This window comes from Elgaria multicarinata, chromosome 21 (assembly GCF_023053635.1).
Source record: "Elgaria multicarinata webbii isolate HBS135686 ecotype San Diego chromosome 21, rElgMul1.1.pri, whole genome shotgun sequence".
Lineage (NCBI taxonomy): Eukaryota > Metazoa > Chordata > Lepidosauria > Squamata > Anguidae > Elgaria > Elgaria multicarinata.
The window spans coordinates 16,108,823-16,116,075 of record NC_086191.1 but is presented as its reverse complement, the minus strand read 5'-3'; positions in this window follow the sequence as shown (position 1 = coordinate 16,116,075).

Here is a 7,253-nt window from a genome sequence, read left to right as displayed (position 1 = left end):
ATAAAATCCTCTGCATGTTTATTTCGAGGTAAGGCCCCCCTGGGCTCATGAGGACTACCTGCCTAGAAAATAATACATTTGGGGTTGCAAACTTTGTTCCTGCCACTAGAGGGCGAAAGTAAATACATTTGGGGTTGCAAACTTTGTTCCTGCCACTAGAGGGCGAAAGTAAATACATTTGGGGTTGCAAACTTTGTTCCTGCCACTAGAGGGCGAAAGTAAATACATTTGGGGTTGCAAACTTTGTTCCTGCCACTAGAGGGCGAAAGTCCACTTTTCTCTGTGTTCCTCTTTATTGCTGACACCCACGATGCTGGCAGGTCTGCAGGGAAACTGTTGGGTGTCTTTGCTGAGCTGGCTCCTATTCTTCTCTGGGGAAGCTGCATACATGGTTAAGCATTTCTGAAAAAGCCCTTTCCACGGCTTTAGCCCCCAAACCAGTTTTCAATGCCTCAAATGAAACCATGAAGGAGAAATAAAGATGCGTGCTTTGGAGTGTATGCAGAGTGCCTTCTATGTGCTACTGAAAAAGGAGAGTCATGCCCTACATCACGGGGCTGAGGGCATAAATACTCAAAACATGTGTCCTGCAGATGTTTAGGGCTGGAATCACAAGCACACTGACTTGCGAGTAAATGTGTTTACGTGGTGTAGTGTGCCAAGGGCAATTTTCTCTGGAGTAAGTAAGGATGCACGGGCTGCTGTTCCAAGGATCTCGTTGTTAGGAGGCAGCCTAACAAAGTCAACACAAGCACATCCCCTCTCTGCTTGCCTTCCACTGCCTTTCCAAATGCATTCTTTCTCACCCATATGAACATTGCAAGTTTCACTCCATACTTGTGGCCTCCTAAACCTTCTCCCCATCTTTCATTCTCTCTTACTGTCAGTGATGTTACACTTACTCCAGTCAAGGAAGCTCGTAGTCTTGGCTTTATATTTGACTCCTCGCTCTCCTTTATTCCTCATATTGAGGCAGTAGCTAAACCTTGTCTTTTCCCCCTATATAATATTGGCTGAGGACATAAATATTGTCCTCAGCCAATATTATATAGGACATAAATTATTATATAGGCTGAGGACATAAATATAGGCTGAGGACATAAATATTATGGCTGAGGACATAAATATTTATTTATTATTTATTTATTTATTTATTTATTATTTATTTATATATTTATATTTATTTATTTATTTAATTCCTAGGGGATAAATTCCTAGGGGAGAAGGCTATCCATGGCTACTAGCCCTGATGGTTGTGTGCTACCTCCAGTATTCGAGGCAATAAGGCTGTGTGAACCAGTTGCTGGGGAACATGGGTGGGAGAGTGCTGTTGCAACATGTCCTGCTTGCTCATCCCTGGCCAATGGCTGGTTGGCCACTGTGTGAACAGAGTGCTGGACTAGATAGACCCTGGGTCTGATCCAGCATCAAGGCACTTCTTATATTCTTATGAAACAGCGCCTGCCCCAATATTCCTCATGAATTCACACCTACAAATAACCCAAAAGATCCTGGGTTTTTACTGCCAGGCTAGAGTTAGAGGGAACGTGGTAGTAAATACCTAATGGTCACACAGGAGTGTGCACAACCGGCCTGCCTCGCAAGGCTGTTGTGGCACGGCTATGTTCCCATTTTTTTTAGTGATACAACAGGTTACACATCTGAAGTGTTTTGCTTCAATGAAAGCATAATGGTACCCCCAGCTCAGACCTCTCGGTCTTAGAATAAAATCCTCTGCATGTTTATTTCGAGGTAAGGCCCCCCCTGGGCTCATGAGGACTACCTGCCTAGAAAATAATACATTTGGGGTTGCAAACTTTGTTCCTGCCACTAGAGGGCGAAAGTAAATACATTTGGGGTTGCAAACTTTGTTCCTGCCACTAGAGGGCGAAAGTCCACTTTTCTCTGTGTTCCTCTTTATTGCTGACACCCACGATGCTGGCAGGTCTGCAGGGAAACTGTTGGGCGTCTTTGCTGAGCCGGCTCTTATTCTTCTCTGGGGAAGCTGCACACATGGTTAAGCATTTCTGAAAAAGCCCTTTCCACGGCTTTAGCCCCCAAACCAGTTTTCAATGCCTCAAATGAAACCATGAAGGGGAAATAAAGATGCGTGCTTTGGAGTGTATGCAGAGTGCCTTCTATGTGCTACTGAAAAAGGAGAGTCATGCCCTACATCACGGGGCTGAGGGCATAAATACTCAAAACATGTGTCCTGCAGATGTTTAGGGCTGGAATCACAAGCACACTGACTTGCGAGTAAATGTGTTTACGTGGTGTAGTGTGCCAAGGGCAATTTTCTCTGGAGTAAGTAAGGATGCACGGGCTGCTGTTCCAAGGATCTCGTTGTTAGGAGGCAGCCTAACAAAGTCAACACAAGCACATCCCCTCTCTGCTTGCCTTCCACTGCCTTTCCAAATGCATTCTTTCTCACCCATATGAACATTGCAAGTTTCACTCCATACTTGTGGCCTCCTAAACCTTCTCCCCATCTTTCATTCTCTCTTACTGTCAGTGATGTTACACTTACTCCAGTCAAGGAAGCTCGTAGTCTTGGCTTTATATTTGACTCCTCGCTCTCCTTTATTCCTCATATTGAGGCAGTAGCTAAACCTTGTCTTTTCCCCCTATATAATATTGGCTGAGGACATAAATATTGTCCTCAGCCAATATTATATAGGACATAAATTATTATATAGGCTGAGGACATAAATATAGGCTGAGGACATAAATATTATGGCTGAGGACATAAATATTTATTTATTATTTATTTATTTATTTATTTATTATTTATTTATATATTTATATTTATTTATTTATTTAATTCCTAGGGGATAAATTCCTAGGGGAGAAGGCTATCCATGGCTACTAGCCCTGATGGTTGTGTGCTACCTCCAGTATTCGAGGCAATAAGGCTGTGTGAACCAGTTGCTGGGGAACATGGGTGGGAGAGTGCTGTTGCAACATGTCCTGCTTGCTCATCCCTGGCCAATGGCTGGTTGGCCACTGTGTGAACAGAGTGCTGGACTAGATAGACCCTGGGTCTGATCCAGCATCAAGGCACTTCTTATATTCTTATGAAACAGCGCCTGCCCCAATATTCCTCATGAATTCACACCTACAAATAACCCAAAAGATCCTGGGTTTTTACTGCCAGGCTAGAGTTAGAGGGAACGTGGTAGTAAATACCTAATGGTCACACAGGAGTGTGCACAACCGGCCTGCCTCGCAAGGCTGTTGTGGCACGGCTATGTTCCCATTTTTTTTAGTGATACAACAGGTTACACATCTGAAGTGTTTTGCTTCAATGAAAGCATAATGGTACCCCCAGCTCAGACCTCTCGGTCTTAGAATAAAATCCTCTGCATGTTTATTTCGAGGTAAGGCCCCCCCTGGGCTCATGAGGACTACCTGCCTAGAAAATAATACATTTGGGGTTGCAAACTTTGTTCCTGCCACTAGAGGGCGAAAGTAAATACATTTGGGGTTGCAAACTTTGTTCCTGCCACTAGAGGGCGAAAGTCCACTTTTCTCTGTGTTCCTCTTTATTGCTGACACCCACGATGCTGGCAGGTCTGCAGGGAAACTGTTGGGCGTCTTTGCTGAGCCGGCTCTTATTCTTCTCTGGGGAAGCTGCACACATGGTTAAGCATTTCTGAAAAAGCCCTTTCCACGGCTTTAGCCCCCAAACCAGTTTTCAATGCCTCAAATGAAACCATGAAGGGGAAATAAAGATGCGTGCTTTGGAGTGTATGCAGAGTGCCTTCTATGTGCTACTGAAAAAGGAGAGTCATGCCCTACATCACGGGGCTGAGGGCATAAATACTCAAAACATGTGTCCTGCAGATGTTTAGGGCTGGAATCACAAGCACACTGACTTGCGAGTAAATGTGTTTACGTGGTGTAGTGTGCCAAGGGCAATTTTCTCTGGAGTAAGTAAGGATGCACGGGCTGCTGTTCCAAGGATCTCTTTGTTAGGAGGCAGCCTAACAAAGTCAACACAAGCACATCCCCTCTCTGCTTGCCTTCCACTGCCTTTCCAAATGCATTCTTTCTCACCCATATGAACATTGCAAGTTTCACTCCATACTTGTGGCCTCCTAAACCTTCTCCCCATCTTTCATTCTCTCTTACTGTCAGTGATGTTACACTTACTCCAGTCAAGGAAGCTCGTAGTCTTGGCTTTATATTTGACTTCTCGCTCTCCTTTATTCCTCATATTGAGGCAGTAGCTAAACCTTGTCTTTTCCCCCTATATAATATTGGCTGAGGACATAAATATTGTCCTCAGCCAATATTATATAGGACATAAATTATTATATAGGCTGAGGACATAAATATAGGCTGAGGACATAAATATTATGGCTGAGGACATAAATATTTATTATTTATTTATTTATTTATTATTTATTATTTATTTATATATTTATATTTATTTATTTATATATTTACATATTATTTATTTATTTAATTCCTGGGGGATAAATTCCTAGGGGAGAAGGCTATCCATGGCTACTAGCCCTGATGGTTGTGTGCTACCTCCAGTATTCGAGGCAATAAGGCTGTGTGAACCAGTTGCTGGGGAACATGGGTGGGAGAGTGCTGTTGCAACATGTCCTGCTTGCTCATCCCTGGCCAATGGCTGGTTGGCCACTGTGTGAACAGAGTGCTGGACTGGATGGACCCTGGGTCTGATCCAGCATCAAGGCACTTCTTATATTCTTATGAAACAGCGCCTGCCCCAATATTCCTCATGAATTCACACCTACAAATAACCCAAAAGATCCTGGGTTTTTACTGCCAGGCTAGAGTTAGAGGGAACGTGGTAGTAAATACCTAATGGTCACACAGGAGTGTGCACAACCGGCCTGCCTCGCAAGGCTGTTGTGGCACGGCTATGTTCCCATTTTTTTTAGTGATACAACAGGTTACACATCTGAAGTGTTTTGCTTCAATGAAAACATAATGGTACCCCCAGCTCAGACCTCTCGGTCTTAGAATAAAATCCTCTGCATGTTTATTTCGAGGTAAGGCCCCCCCTGGGCTCATGAGGACTACCTGCTTAGAAAATAATACATTTGGGGTTGCAAACTTTGTTCCTGCCACTAGAGGGCGAAAGTAAATACATTTGGGGTTGCAAACTTTGTTCCTGCCACTAGAGGGCGAAAGTCCACTTTTCTCTGTGTTCCTCTTTATTGCTGACACCCACGATGCTGGCAGGTCTGCAGGGAAACTGTTGGGCGTCTTTGCTGAGCCGGCTCTTATTCTTCTCTGGGGAAGCTGCACACATGGTTAAGCATTTCTGAAAAAGGCCTTTCCACGGCTTTAGCCCCCAAACCAGTTTTCAATGCCTCAAATGAAACCATGAAGGAGAAATAAAGATGTGTGCTTTGGAGTGTATGCAGAGTGCCTTCTATGCGCTACTGAAAAAGGAGAGTCATGCCCTACATCACGGGGCTGAGGACATAAATATTTATTTATTATTTATTTATTATTTATTATTTATTTATATATTTATATTTATTTATTTATATATTTATATATTATATATTTTTTATTTATTTATTTATTTATTTATTTATTTATTATTTCGAGGTAAGGCCCCTCTGGGCTCATGAGGACTACCTGCCTAGAAAATAATACATTTGGGGTTGCAAACTTTGTTCCTGCCACTAGAGGGCGAAAGTAAATACATTTGGGGTTGCAAACTTTGTTCCTGCCACTAGAGGGCGAAAGTCCACTTTTCTCTGTGTTCCTCTTTATTGCTGACACCCACGATGCTGGCAGGTCTGCAGGGAAACTGTTGGGCGTCTTTGCTGAGCCGGCTCTTATTCTTCTCTGGGGAAGCTGCACACATGGTTAAGCATTTCTGAAAAAGGCCTTTCCACGGCTTTAGCCCCCAAACCAGTTTTCAATGCCTCAAATGAAACCATGAAGGAGAAATAAAGATGTGTGCTTTGGAGTGTATGCAGAGTGCCTTCTATGCGCTACTGAAAAAGGAGAGTCATGCCCTACATCACGGGGCTGAGGACATAAATATTTATTTATTATTTATTTATTATTTATTATTTATTTATATATTTATATTTATTTATTTATATATTTATATATTATATATTTTTTATTTATTTATTTATTTATTTATTTATTTATTTATTTATTTATTATTTCGAGGTAAGGCCCCTCTGGGCTCATGAGGACTACCTGCCTAGAAAATAATACATTTGGGGTTGCAAACTTTGTTCCTGCCACTAGAGGGCGAAAGTAAATACATTTGGGGTTGCAAACTTTGTTCCTGCCACTAGAGGGCGAAAGTCCACTTTTCTCTGTGTTCCTCTTTATTGCTGACACCCACGATGCTGGCAGGTCTGCAGGGAAACTGTTGGGCGTCTTTGCTGAGCCGGTTCTTATTCTTCTCTGGGGAAGCTGCACACATGGTTAAGCATTTCTGAAAAAGCCCTTTCCACGGCTTTAGCCCCCAAACCAGTTTTCAATGCCTCAAATGAAACCATGAAGGGGAAATAAAGATGCGTGCTTTGGAGTGTATGCAGAGTGCCTTCTATGCGCTACTGAAAAAGGAGAGTCATGCCCTACATCACGGGGCTGAGGGCATAAATACTCAAAACATGTGTCCTGCAGATGTTTAGGGCTGGAATCACAAGCACACTGACTTGCGAGTAAATGTGTTTATGTGGTGTAGTGTGCCAAGGGCAATTTTCTCTGGAGTAAGTAAGGATGCACGGGCTGCTGTTCCAAGGATCTCTTTGTTAGGAGGCAGCCTAACAAAGTCAACACAAGCTCATACCCTCTCTGCTTGCCTTCCACTGCCTTTCCAAATGCATTCTTTCTCACCCATATGAACATTGCAAGTTTCACTCCATACTTGTGGCCTCCTAAACCTTCTCCCCATCTCTCATTCTCTCTTACTGTCAATGATGTTACACTTACTCCAGTCAAGGAAGCTCGTAGTCTTGGCTTTATATTTGACTTCTCGCTCTCCTTTATTCCTCATATTGAGGCAGTAGCTAAACCTTGTCTTTTCCCCCTATATAATATTGCCAGGATCCTTTTTGTCTGTCTCTTCTGCCAAGATTCATGCATTGGTTATTTCTCGGTTGGACTACTGTAACCTTCTTCTCACTGGCCTTCCTTCTTCTCACATCACTTCGTTGCTTTCTGTTCACCACTCTGCTGCTCGCCGCTCTGACCATGTTACTCCACTTCTGAAATCTCTTCATTGGCTTCCAGTTCACCTC